The sequence below is a fragment of the Anomalospiza imberbis genome, chromosome 2 (genome assembly GCF_031753505.1).
Source record: "Anomalospiza imberbis isolate Cuckoo-Finch-1a 21T00152 chromosome 2, ASM3175350v1, whole genome shotgun sequence".
Classification (NCBI taxonomy): domain Eukaryota; kingdom Metazoa; phylum Chordata; class Aves; order Passeriformes; family Viduidae; genus Anomalospiza; species Anomalospiza imberbis.
The window spans coordinates 108,606,184-108,620,147 of record NC_089682.1 but is presented as its reverse complement, the minus strand read 5'-3'; the positions used below and the strand labels follow the sequence as shown (position 1 = coordinate 108,620,147).

Below are 13,964 nucleotides of genomic sequence, written 5' to 3'. Positions count from 1 at the left end.
CTCACTTATTCAATTAATCACTTGGTAGTGAGAAAGTACCGTTCTCAGACAGCTTGCTTTTCCGCACTTCTTGGAGTGATGAGGAAATTTTGCATGTCTATAAAGTTTACTGTGGTCATTTCTACTGAACCAAAATCTAGGAACCTTGAGCAAACATTTGGTTTAGGTTAAGTACTTTCATGTGCAATATCTTTTCTTACATTCATTTATTATGAATTTTATATGAATTTATTATTTACTGAATTTATGAATTTATTATTATGTATTTTATTCCTACTGTAGACTATAGCAAAAAAAACTTCCACCAATGCACATCCTTCCCCTTAAACTGTGTGAGAGGCTGACTTGGCTTATATTCAGCCTCTGCCAGGGGCTGCAGCAGCCAATCCTCACCACATGCAGTAGCACATACTCTGACTCTCAAGCAGCTTTGTTATGCTGTTTTGTTATTTATGACCCACCTACCATGCGGGGCAGGATTGGGGGAGGGCACCCCTACTCAATTTAAAAGTGCAAGCAAAATTCTGGTGTTGAATTCTGCTGATCCCTTAGCAGTTCGACAGCTGTGTTCCCAAACAATCAGGTCTGTCAGTGAGGTACACAAACTAGCCCTTTGCAGATGACAGGGAACACGGGAATCCTTCTGGGGGAGCTATCTCATTTTTATAACAGGGCATGCAGACAGTAAAGGTGCCTTCTGTGCTCAGCTTCCTCTCTCCAGAGTCAGGTACTGATTCTTTCCTGCTTACTACTTCCCTTAACTTCACCACCCCTATGGCAACAAAAGAGGAAGGTGGTGTTCTAGATATACTGTGGATAATGCCTTCTGGGAAAGAGTTTGTTTGGACTGGCTGCTGGTGGTTCTGACTGTGTGCCTGTGAGGGGCACTTACCTCCCACTGCTGAAGGAAACTAATGAGATGCAGCACAGATCAGAGAGAGGGAAAGCACAGGCAGGCCCTTCAGCTGTCACTTAGCCTTTGTTTTGATATTCTAACTCACCAGGATGACTATTCTGTCTTAGGAAAAAAAAAAAACATTTGCTGTCACTTCTCTTTTATTTTTCTGAACATATCAGTGAACTTTTGGAGCTCTATGTAACAGCTACCACTGGGAAATAATTCTGTTGCTGGAGTTATCTCAACAGTAGAATTGTTTGTACCATTTAGCATCCCATACCCACCAACTAGTCTTTTTCTTAGTGCTCTACAGCATGGTTAACTGGGAAAATCTATTATCCCACACCACTATTACAAAGACTTTCCTACTATTCAGCAGGATTGGCTCTATGTCTACCTATGAAGAAGAATCCGGTGGCAGATTAATCTGATTCTGCTGCTGAGAAGAAACTTCATACACTGCTGTACATACAATTTTACCTAACTGTGCTCCTTGCCACCATCTAGTGGGTGGCTAGACATTTTTTTTATCCCTAAAAATTACTGGGTTATCTTTTGGAGAAGGCGCAGAAATACTTTGCATATGTACCATACTTAAATGTGTTTGTCAAAAATAGCTTCTCTGCTAGCTGGTTCAATAATTACTATATCTGTTTTATCTGCTACATGTTTTCATCATAAGAATACAGCTAAAAGTCAAATATGGCAAGTCTTTGCTCTGTATTGAGTTCATCAAAGCTGTCTTTCAAAACCTCTGAAAGCCCTTAGGAATGTATGACTGTTCTCAGATGGAGCCACTACTTGCTTCAACTTTGCCTTTTATAACAGAACACACTGAATATGGACCAAATGTGTATATACAAAGAGAAACCAAGTCAAGATGACTTACTGAAATTTACTTCTGACCTCAGTCAGTTAAAACTATTATCTGGCTTTTCATACATACACTTGTGTATAAGTTCCCCTCCAGCCCTTCAGACTCCCACTAAACTGAAAGCTTAACAAGGCAGAGGAAATACAGATGGAGTCTTAAGAATGCACTTACTGTTCAAAAAAGTGTTTTGCTGTGTTGTCCAGCTGCAGTCCCAATCTCCTGCTCTAACAGGAGTGCTTGTTGTTACCCTAACAAGCACTTTTCAGCTGGATCTATCAATACAAATTCAATCCTCTGAAATTACAGTCATTTGTGTAATAGACATTGAGTTTTGGGAGTCACAAAACTTCCACTCTGTTGCAATGAAGAAGCTTAAAACCTCTACTGCCAAAGTCACAAAAACTGCAGTGAACAACAGAAAAGAACAGCAGTATGGCGAATGCTCCAAACTAACAATGAAGTTTTTAGGAGATAGTTAAAAAGCTGCTCTTATTTCCTCCCAAGCATGTTTCCAGAGCTATTTTCAGCAGTAATTACAGATAGATAGATAGATGTGTCTGTATGTGTCTATGTATACCTACGTCTACACACCTATATTTATTTTCCTGCTCTTCACCTGTTTCAGTGTCACAGTGACTTACTGATGATTCCTTATCCATTCCTATTCACAGTGAAAAGGATTTCCTCAAGTCTTCCAGTGGACCTTGATAGTCTTTCTCCAGTGAGTACACACCATCACCAGTTTAAATGGTACTTTGGGACCTGCTATGAGGACTCTTTTCTTGCTTACATATGACTTAATTATTACTGGTAAAACAATACTGAATGAATTTACAATGAGTACACTTTCTCATGTTTAAAAACCAGTAATTCATAATTTGCTACAGTTTCAACAGGCAAAACAAGATTCCCTTCTTCCAAAACCTTGGAAGAAGAGAATTTTGTTTCATCTTGAATCTTGAGAATTGCCAACAACCAAAATGAAGCTGGTGTACACATCTAAAGCAGGCAATTTTCATAGAATCATAGAATCATAAAATGGTTTGAGTTGGAAGACACCTTAAAGACCATCTAGTTTCAACCCCATGGGCAGAAACACCTTCCACAAGACCAGATTAAAGCCCCATCCAACCTGGTCTAGATTTCCAGGAATGGGGCAGACAGAAGTCCCTTGTGCAACCTGCTCTGGTGCACTCTCATAGCAAAGAAATTCTTCCTAACACCAATTTAAACCTACCTTCTTTCAGTTTTAAGCTATTGCCCCTTGTCCTCTCATCACATGTTCTCACAAGAAGACCCTCTCCAGATCTCTTGTCAGCCCCTTTATGTACTGGAAGGCTGATCTAAGGTCTTCCTGGAGCCTTTTTGCCAGCTGAGGACCCCCAACTCTCTCAGCCGGCCTTCAAAGGAGAGGTGCTCCAGTCCCCTCCTCATCCTCATGGCTCTCCCCTGGACTCCAAAACGTCACATTCTCCTTATCTTGGGGGCCTCAGACCTGGACACAGCACTCCAGGTGGGGTCTTATGAGAGTCAAATAGAGAGAATTACCTTCCTTGACCTACTGGTCAAAATCCTTTTCATGCAGCCCAGGATACAATTTGTGGTTTTGATGCACTAGATGTTCCCTGAACCAAAACTTGCATGGAGTGACAGCAGTGTCCCCTTGGGAAGAGCCTAGAATGCCTAAAAGGACCTACAAGGCCTGCCTACAAGATCTAGATTTGCCTGTAGAAAGCAGGTCCTCAAGTAGTTGTTTTTCTAACAAACTGTTAGAGCTGCTTCTGTGCTCAAAGAGTTAGAATAATGCTCATAACAATAATAATCACATGTGTTTGTTTTCTTTGCTGCTTATGAGAGAAAGAAGTATAAGACATATTCAAGAACACTTCATATGGTAGCTGGTTTATTTAGGTAGTAAAATAACTTAAGCCAAAAGATAAAAAATACTAGTTAGATGTGACACACAGACAATATCCTTTCTTACGAGAAACACCTTTTGAATTTGACAGATGGCTTTATGTGAGATCTCAATATACCTTCAACAGCAAAATAAAAGAAATAAAGGTGGTAATAAAAGTGGATGGCCTAGACGTATGTTATTTGCATGGGATTCAGAAAATTAGCTTTCAGTTTGTGGCAGGAATTTACAGTAGCCTAATAAGGTTAGTCTTATTAATCTCTACTGGCAACCAGTGGGGCCACACAAAGGAATTTAGAGCAAAAGGAAATTTAGCTATTTGAAAAAACTCCTCCCTTCCCCACACGTTCGTTTTCATTTTCTCATTGGACAATCAAGATCTTAAGTGGGAAAGGCTAGTCCTGAACTGATAAAAATCAGGCTGAAATTGGCAAGGTTATTGCTCATCTCTCAGCTTTAAGGTGGAAGCAACGATGTGTGAAGGTAGTGCACATGAATGGTGCCAGAAGCTTTTCCAAAGCTATTGAATGTACAACAGCACAGGCAGCCACTGAGATGAATATATTACTATGTTTGGACCCTATAAAATCTTAATAAATAATTTTATACCATTCCAAAGAAGACTGCAGCCTCTAAGAAAATATATTAGAAAGTCTTTCTCAAAGTTTTCAGTTTGGTTGTTTTTTTTATTTTCAAAATGGATAAATACTTAAAATAAATCCTAAAATCTATGAACCAGATCTACCATACTACTTAAAGGATGTGATACAGATCATGGTGCACCGTTTCAGAATGAGACTTGGTGAAGCTAAACACAAAATAATGATTCCCGAGGGAATGATAAAATCAACAACATGAGAACAAGTCACTTGCAAAAAAAAATGTTGTTATTATTGTTATTATTGCAGTCAACAGATATTAATCTTTTGCCACATATTTAAGGAAACACAACTGCATGAAAGCAAATGTTTAAAAATTCATGTTATAGAACTTTCTGGGACAACATAATTGGAATTATTGCCTGCTATAATTATTGCCTTGGGTTTTAATTTTTTTCTCCTTCTTCTATTTTTCCCTTCTCTCTCATTCCGCTAAATAGCGGAGGTAAAATTCCTCTTCGTGTATCAGTGCACCATTTCTTGAGTACTGGCAAGTGTTTCAGACAACGTGATATGCTAAAAAAAATGCACAAATAAAGTATTTTATAATACACTTTCAGAATATGGAGTTCCACTATCAGTTCTCATGATATCCAGAATTTAAGAGTAGTAATACAGTTAAACCTCGGTCTTTTTATTTTACATCTAATGGGGTTAGTGGTCTAGTACTAGACTTTGCATTTAGTTCTGCTGTTAGTGAGCACCATAGTAGCCTTGTAGGAACAGCAGATTTCTCCTTTTGGGTGAATCTGGTCCTTCATGAATGTTTGTTTGATAAAGCTACACAGCTGTATTTCCTGTATTCCCTGTAGTGTTGTATCAAGGGATAACTTAAGCAAGAGAGTACAAGACAGTACTAAACAAAATTTGTGCAGCACACCAGAGTGCTGGCATTTGAGGTGAGGGACATGGCATCACCAGGACGTAATCCTGAAGAAGCAAACTTTCTCAGAGGCAGCTGATATCTCTGATATCTTGCAAAATGGATTTCAAACTAAATATGATTGGAAAAGGAACACTTAAAAGCTAATGTGAATGTCTGTACGTACCAGCTAGGTCTATAGTTCTGCCTGGCTCCAGCCTTCCCCACCCAAGTGTTGATCCTTTCGTACAACTACTGCTACTGATGTCAACACACACACATTAGGAGCACTTGACACTTTTCAGAACTGAGTCCTCAAGCAGATGCTGATAAAAACTATAAGTACTGCAAATGCATGTGGGTTGCTAAGGGTTCTTTAAAACCAGGTATCTTTCATAAAAATAACTAATGCCTGGCCTGTGTTTGATCATGTTCCACAGGCCACTGCATCTGTGGAACAATTTCTTGATACTTCTGACTCACTTGGAAAGGAATAAATACAAGAGTAAGAGACATGAGTAGAAAAGTTCTTCCATCAAGATGTGGTCAAGAAATCTCTTATGTCTTTGGATTCTGCCTGAAGGTTTCTACACAATGTTCAAAGAGACAAAGAGACAGACTTGCTGAAAGCTCCTCATATATTTGCCTCAAGGAGTAGGACTGGAGTGTATGGTTGATATTTTTACTTCCAGTTTGCAGACTGGAGGCATTTCTTCTTCTTTTGACTTTTTTTTTTTTAATTTATTCACTTTTTTTTTTTTTAATGCATTAAAAAAATAGTGAGAAAATAGCCAGTAAGCTTTCCTTTCTTAGTAAATCAAAGTAATAATAGCAAGAGATGTTTATAATTAGGCAGGCCTTGATTTGTCATGCACTGAGCCATCTATCTTTTGCTGTGGTTACAAGAACAACCTACTATGGGTAAGCCAACCCATATGTCTTGTGGGGCATCAACTCTTTTGCAGTCACTGCCTACACATACACATTGCTACTCTGACGTACCCTGGCGTAAATGCAAGCAAGTTTACCCTTCAGTGAAGTTATTTTTCCTTTACTATCCTATAGCAGAATCTATCACAGCCCAACAATTCCACAATTGATTTGCTGGCAACTGAGCCCTGAGGCTTGGAATGTAAATAAGACTCAGAATGAAAGTGATGTACACTGCAGCAGCCAACACTGAGTGCAGGTACTTCATCAATTGACCTGATTTCTGGAAAATCTACTTGCAACCTTGAAACTTGCTTGCAATTACAATTTTTGCAATAAAATATTAGTCTCCATGGTAATGAGAAGTGCTTTACTAACTCATTTAGGGAAAAAAAAAACAAAAGGAGATGACAGTATCTCTGAGAAAATGAAATTTTCAACATTATTTCACAGTTGGACAGCTTCATGCAGACTTGTCAACAGATTAGTAGCATTCTTCACATTTTATAGATGGAAAATCAGAGTAATTAATAGGCCTCAGGCCTTCCTTGCAAAAAGAAGATTTAATGAGCTCTATAGCAGTATCAGAACAGAAGAGCACATCAATAGTTTGCCTCTGTCCATGCAAAGGAACACCACCAATAGAAGGATGGCCCTGCCTTACTCCTTACCAGATCTACTAAATGTTATTAGATAAATGCTGCTCTACCCATTTAAATGTTGCAAAATTCTGGGGCACAAATTATCTCTTTGGGGCAGGAATTCTGTCTTTGCTATATATTTTTGTAATATCTATCACTACGAGAGTCTCACCCACAGGCCTTAGTTAACTGTGGGGGAAAAAGAATAATTGCATTTCAGTAGGAACTAGAAGAACAAGAAAAAATGTTACAGGCTCTGTAGAAAGCCAGATGCTCAACAGACCACGTGTTGTTCAGGCTAACTTATGAAAAAGGGTCTCTTTTAAAGCTACATACACAGGCTTACAAAGCTGGTTGTGAAATCTTTCTGAATAACTTCCTCACAGGATACAGTCAAAACAACAGGCAAAAATATTCAAGACTGGGCGGCACAAAACTGAAGTCAGGGTGGGGAGAGAGAAAAGAATGATGCTTTTTCTCCCATCTTGGAGGGTCAGAGAGAGAGGTGCAGAATTCAGTGCATGGCAGCCTGCTCAGGGGTGTCCTATCAAATCCACTTTCCATCAACAAGAAGTCTTCTAGAAGATATTTGGGTAGTTAAAAAACTCAGTCCCATTTCTCCTGAGATGGAGCTCTCTTGGATGGGTGGAAGAAGAAGAGTGCAGTTTGTGTCCTATGAAACTGTTGGGGTTTTAATATCCTTCTAGCTCAACTTGTTTTTGTGAAACCTCAGAATTCCTCACTAGAAGGAGAACATGTTATTAACAGCTCTGTTGGGTTCTGTTTCTTATTCTTGCCATTGAATTACTGTCAATCATGGATAAGCAACTTTATCTCATTATTCTTCAGGTTTTCCACCTCTAAAGCAAGATGCTTTCCTTTGCCAAGCACTCTAGGTGAAAACAATGATAGATTGTATAGATATAGATAAAGTATTCCTTCTTAAATTTGTTATATAGCCATAATTACCATGGAGCAAGAAGGGAAAGAAAGAAAAATGCTATTTACAAATCACAGCTGGAAATTATCTAAAAGCAGCCACTCTAACTACACTCTACAGTAACTCATAGGGCTTAAATATCTCAGTGCTTTCTTGGGTAGACACTAAAAATGCAAGAATTACTGTATGATCTCATGCTTATAGCCACAATTATATGAAACAAAATTATTTTAGTAAGAATAACAATTTGATTTCACAAATAAAAGCAACAAGAAAAGTTTAAAATCATTTCTGTGGTTTATGTCAGTGTTACTCTGATATCCTGGCCTGCTGTCTGACGGTGTCTAATGGTTGCCTATTGGATCATGCAGCTCTTCACCCCAAACACAGATGCAGTTTTTAAGACCTTTCAATAAAGATTTTGACTTAGGAGTTATAAACTGGGTTCACGTAAATCATGCACTGTTAACTTCTCTTTTTTTCATTGTGTTATTTCATTGTATGTATTTCCCTAGAGTTCTCACTTTTAGAGATCAAAAATCCCTTTTTCCCTCCTACTTTTTAAATATAGGCCTCGGTTATAGAGTTCTTCACATACAGATGAACTTTCAGGATTTCATGGAACCCATTGTTAGGTAAGCTGGTGTGTGGAAATGAAATAAAAGACAAGGTGAGACTCATGGTTGAAAACTTAAAAATAGCAGGAAAAGGTAGAGGCCCCAGTTGATTCTTTCTTCTACTTCACATCATCATAATTACATACTACTCAGAACAAAAACTACATCATCTGACTGATTTACCACATTCAGCACTGCATTTTATTCAGGCAAGTTGCTATGTGAGTGTAAAATGAAGGTCCAGTGTGCTAACATTAGGTAATACAAGGAAAGGCAAATAATTTTTCTGGTGCTCTGACCAGGGTTTTGAATGCTTTTCAAGAGAAATTTCTTTAGATGCTGGAAGGTTTTTGCAGTAGATTATAATTTTCCTAATCTTTTAATAGATGGCCCAATGCAATTGTATAAAGTGTACATTGAAGTTCTAATAAACTTTAAGATAGATACAGCAGTCTTTAAAAGTGTCTATTTTTATTTATATTTGTGTGTAGTTTATATGTATGCGTAGTTTAAACACTATTAAACTGGAGGACGAAAGTAATGAATTACAAATTGATTCTGACAGCAGAGATGCTTGTACAGCCTCTTGATGAGGACAATACAATTTTAAAATGTAAAACTTGGAAACATTCTTAAATCATAATGTTAGCACATGCAATCATTCAGACTGTGTCTCCAATCTTTTCCTCATACAGCTTGAAATAATTTTAGGAAGGAAATTTGAGAACCTTTGAAAATTATTTAAGAGTTCCACTTTCCATTTAAATTTTCTTTTTTTATCTTCTGCTTCTCTGTGACAAGAACAGATAGTTATTTTCATTTCAATGTCTGGCAAAAGAGAGGTGTATTTTCTCTAACAAAAAGCTAGGCAGATGCACAGAGTGAAGTAGTTCAGTATTAATGGTGAATTTGTAACAAGCTGGCATAACTACACTGGTGCTTTCCTTGAAAGGTTTAGGTTGATTATTGATAGACAGTTCTTTATTTTTCCCATAAAAGCTGAAGTATAGCTTGCACCAAGTCTAAAGTACTACAGTGAGAAGCAGTGATGAGTATTCTTATGGTTGAGAGAACAACAGAATAGTGGAATCTTTGTTATCCAAAAGTCTTTGACCTACTACATTTTCATTTTTTAGTGAAAAGAATACATCCTACAGACCATACTTCTCACATTCAGAATTAACTGTTCTAAAAATATATTTCTTTATCTACTTATTTAGGGGAAGCAGAATGTGTGATTAACCATATACTTTTAACACAATTTAAGACTGTGATCCATAATCCTTCAACTCCACCCTAAACATTTTAGTAGCAGCAAAACATAGTAGCAACAAGTCTTCAATGGACCTGCTTATTCTCAACCAGTGAGCAGGGATATGTATACCGCAGCAGAACTAAAGGATTCAGTACTTCACTGGAAGCCTCAATTCGAAAGAAAATTAGAATTGTAGGGTCTTTCTGTCCTCTTCTAGTCCTCTTCTAATGACTCCTGTTCTGTTTAATCCAGAGTTATCAAAGCATAGGAGCCTCAAGCATGTTCAGCTCCTCCTGTTTCATTAAAAAGCCCATAATGGCTGTGTAAATGGCAGCAACCTGACAGACACTTCCACAGAGAGACCCAGCTGTCACCAATTCTGCGTGGTGACTGCCTGGCCAGGAAGTCTGGGCAGGCTGTTCACCAGCAAACACACTCACAGCTCTGGTCAGTCACAGAATAAAGTGAACCTGGAACAGGTGGCAAGCCAAAAAGCAAAGTGGGGAATACCGAGGGATCTTAATGAGGATGACTTCCATGGGTCACAAGGGGAACCACAGTTAGTAAAGCAAGGAGGTGTAGGAAGATAAGACACAGAAAAAACAGGAAACAAGACTCCATTCATTGCGCTCCTCTTGCAACAGTCTCATTTAACTTCTGTTTGATTTCTATTTTGTTTTTATGACTTACAGTTGATCAACATTGCAACTGCACCAGGCATATGAGTTTGCTTGTCCCTACATATGAATGTGTACTTACAGACACACACACACGTACAATACGTGACATACAAAGCAAGCTGCCTAAGACCTGCTACCTAAAATGCCTCATTCAGTGTAATTCATTGGGACACCAGCTGTCTAGAGAAGAGACCATTGAAACACTATTGACAACAGCAGAGAAATGCCTGTGCACACCCCAACCATAGGGAACAGGGAGGGACCAGCTGGGTACCTACAGGCACAAGCAGTGGCTCTCAATGGTCATAGCCACATTTATGATGGCAAAATCCAGGCAATGGAAAAGACACAGCTGTTCCAAAAAGAGCTGCAGAAGCAACTGACAGCCTTTTTAAGCTTCTGAACTGTTTTGGTTGAATCCTGCATTACCACAGTCCCTGACATTTTATTCCCTTGTCTGCAAAGTCACTGTGACACTGTCAAGTGTTGATCCCTTGAAATATGATGGGTTTTGCACACTCCTTCCTTACAGGAGTAAGGCTGGCCTTTGTGCAGATCTGCAGTGGCAGGCTGCTAAAAATAAGGATGCAATAGCCACTTAGGCAGATCAATTTAGCATGCTGAGAAAACTACAGAGCGAGGAGATACTGACTTCATACACACAACACTCCCAGAAACTGCAGATTAAAAAAAAAAAAAAGAAAGAAAAAAAAAGTTGTATTTAGGAACTGCTTCGAATTGAAATGCTATAATAACCCTCCAAAGAAGCAGACTGAAGATAAATTATGCAACTGAAGCTGATTTAAATCAGATTTTGAGGGAACTAGGGAACTCTCCAGAACAGGTATTTGCTCTGCAGTTCTTCATGTTAATTAAAGCAGAACTGAAGGTCATCATAAAAGCTGCCATATTATAAAAAGCAAAATAATAAAGCCCTAAGAAAAAAAAAAAAAGGTTATTTCTAAATGGAAAATAATAAGAAGCAGAGCCTTCTGCCTGTGTTAACTAGTTCATATGGAAATGTTAATCACTATTATTGTATTGACATAAGTGGTGATGAGATGATTTATACCATCTGTGCATCTGGCTGTGTGGAAATATATATATATTTGACCAGAACTGATGACACCAGCAGACACACTGAACAAATGAAATTCCAGTTATAAAGCACAGATCAAGGATGTGCAGACGTCCAAGAAATGTGAGCAAAGGAGCTACTAAGAAGAATATGTGATTTGAATGGGCCGTTAGTAGAAATAAATACATGAGCAAATGTGATAAACTAGCTACGAAACAAAACACAGAAAAGTGAAAGTGAGTCAAATAGTACAAGTCTGGCAATTGTCACAGTGAGTCTGGTGAAGCAAATCTCAACCTTGATTCACAGAACCTTACATATATTTACATATGCTTAAATTAAAATAAATTCTTACATATGGGCAAACTTCATCATGAAGTGAAATTTCATTTACTTAATTAGAAGTTATAGAAGATAAGATTGAATACATTCTTTTCTAACTATTTTCTTTCTAAATTGGGCCCCCCTCTTCTGAGTCAGGGCCCTTCTATTAGCAAACACTAATTAAAAATTCTGTACACATTGTAATCTCAGGAAGATTGTTGAATTTGAGAATTCTTGTTGAGAAGAATTTGACTTGATAATACGTATGGTGTGGTAGTTTGGGGGTTGGGAGCTGAAACAGTAAGGAAATGTCAGGAAACATCAACCAGCACTTTCTAATCATGAAATAATATGGTAAATCAGCTATTTTTAGGAAGTGATATAAATCTCAATGCTTTGGATTGTAGAAGCAAAAACCTAGAAAACACGCTTTTGTTGATTATCACATGTTTTACCTTGTAAAGGTAAAAGGCAAAATGACCCAAAAGTCATAAAGACATCTTTCACTTTTACCATTTCACAATGGCAAATTATGAAACACAAAGCTTCCTCATTGTGCCTATTTAGATCACTAAGTCGGGGACAAAGCCAGAACAGACAAGATCATTTTAAAGTGGCTCAATTTAATGGTTTTGCAGGTCTTCGCGTATCTATTTTAGCTCTTGTACCACAGGGACCAGAAGTCTGCAATCAGTTCACAGAGCTTTGCGTGCTTGATGACAGCAGGTCGCCGGCTTTCCACAGCTCCACCACCGAGAAGCACCTCAGACACTTGGAGGTAGCTGTTTAACAGGCACGGGTTACAGACTTCCATCTTAAAAGCAGGAGCTCCACATACACAGCTGAATAATATACGAGCCTGGCAATTGTGCTGGCTCAGCCGCCGCCTCACACGCAGCTGAGCCGCCCGTGTTGCAGAGCAGCTGTTCCAAAGCAGGTGTCAGCAGACAGTTATGGGTGGCAACCACCAAAGCCCTCCCAAAGCAGTGTTTCCACTCGAGAGTTAAAGCCTCAAAGGAGACATGAAATAACCTTGTTAATTTGACGCTTGATAATGCAAACATCTTAAAAATCCCACTCCAAATTGTATGTCACTCCCTGGCACACAGCCACGAGTACTCATCCAATTTCAGCATATTAAGGTTTTAATGGGGGCTTTTTAGAGAAGCTTCTGCCGAACATTTGGTGCTACCAGTTCAATGCTTAATCACACCTTCTTAGAAGGAAATCGCGGTGATGTTTAAACGCAGGAATTAACTGCACCTGATACAGCCTTTTTCTCCTTACAGTACCTGTCCTGCGGATAGCATCCGTAACAAGCCCAGCAGGACGAGAACCCCTCAGAGAAAGGCTGGAACGCTCTGCCAGCTCACCCCGCTACCCGTCCCAGGCGGCGAGACCGCGACACCCATCTCCGCCACCGCCCCACCGGCTCTGTATCCTCCTCCCGGGGGGATTCTCGCTCCGCGCACGCCCACCGCCGCAGGAACCTCGCCTTTGCGAGAGGAGAGGGGAACGCGGTGCTCGCGGTTCTCCCGCCCCCGTGCCGGGCGGCCCCCGCTCTCCCCGGCTCAGCCGAGCCGCCCCCCACCCCGCGGCCAGCCACATGCGCGGGACTACGACCACCGCCGGGGCAGGGCGGGCGGGCGGGCGGGCGGGCGGGCGGGCGCGCACCGGGTACGCGGCGCAGGCGATGGCGGGCGCTGTCGGGAGCCCGCCCGGCCCCGCCTGTGCGCGGGGTGCGGAGTTCGGGACGAAAGGGCAGCGACCCGCGCCGGCCCCGCGCCCACCGCGAGTGAGCGCCGAGCCCGGCCCGCCCGGGCCCGCCCACCGCGCGTCAGCGCGGGCGCGGCCAATGGGCAGGCGGGGCTGCCCCGAGGGGCGGGGCCTGCGGGGGGCGGGGCGGGGCGGCGGCCAATGGGCTGCGGGGATGTTCCCGGAGGCGCAGCCGCCGCGGCCCCTCCCCCGCCGGCCGCTCCGGCTCGGGGCTCGCCGGGCGGGAGAGTTTCGCTCCCGGGTGGGAGATGCCGCGCGGGCTCCGCGTCCTCGCAGGTAACGCCGCGCGGGGGAACGGGGGTCTCGCCAGTGCCCCGTCCGCTGGCGGGACCGGCCCGGGGGGGTGAGGGCCGGACGGGACGGGCCACCTCCTACGGCGGAGCCGTCGCCGCCAGGACAAAAGGGGAGCGGCGAGCGGGGCAGGGCCACCGCCAAACTCCCGGCGGGGTTCGCCTGCCCCCCAGCCTCGACCCTTACCCCGAAGCCGCCGCTGCCTTCCCGGGCGGGCTCCT

At 41.4% G+C, this 13,964-nt stretch overlaps 1 protein-coding gene across 1 annotated transcript in view; it reads left to right on the top strand.

Moving 5' to 3' along the window:
* The first annotated feature begins 13,594 nt into the window (after positions 1 to 13,594).
* Positions 13,595 to 13,964, top strand: part of TMTC4 (transmembrane O-mannosyltransferase targeting cadherins 4) — a 51,378-nt gene continuing 51,008 nt past the window's right edge. The window contains exon 1 of the mRNA XM_068182544.1: positions 13,595 to 13,728. The gene's annotated coding sequence lies outside the window, so the exon portion shown is untranslated. The remainder of the gene's footprint in view (positions 13,729 to 13,964) is intronic.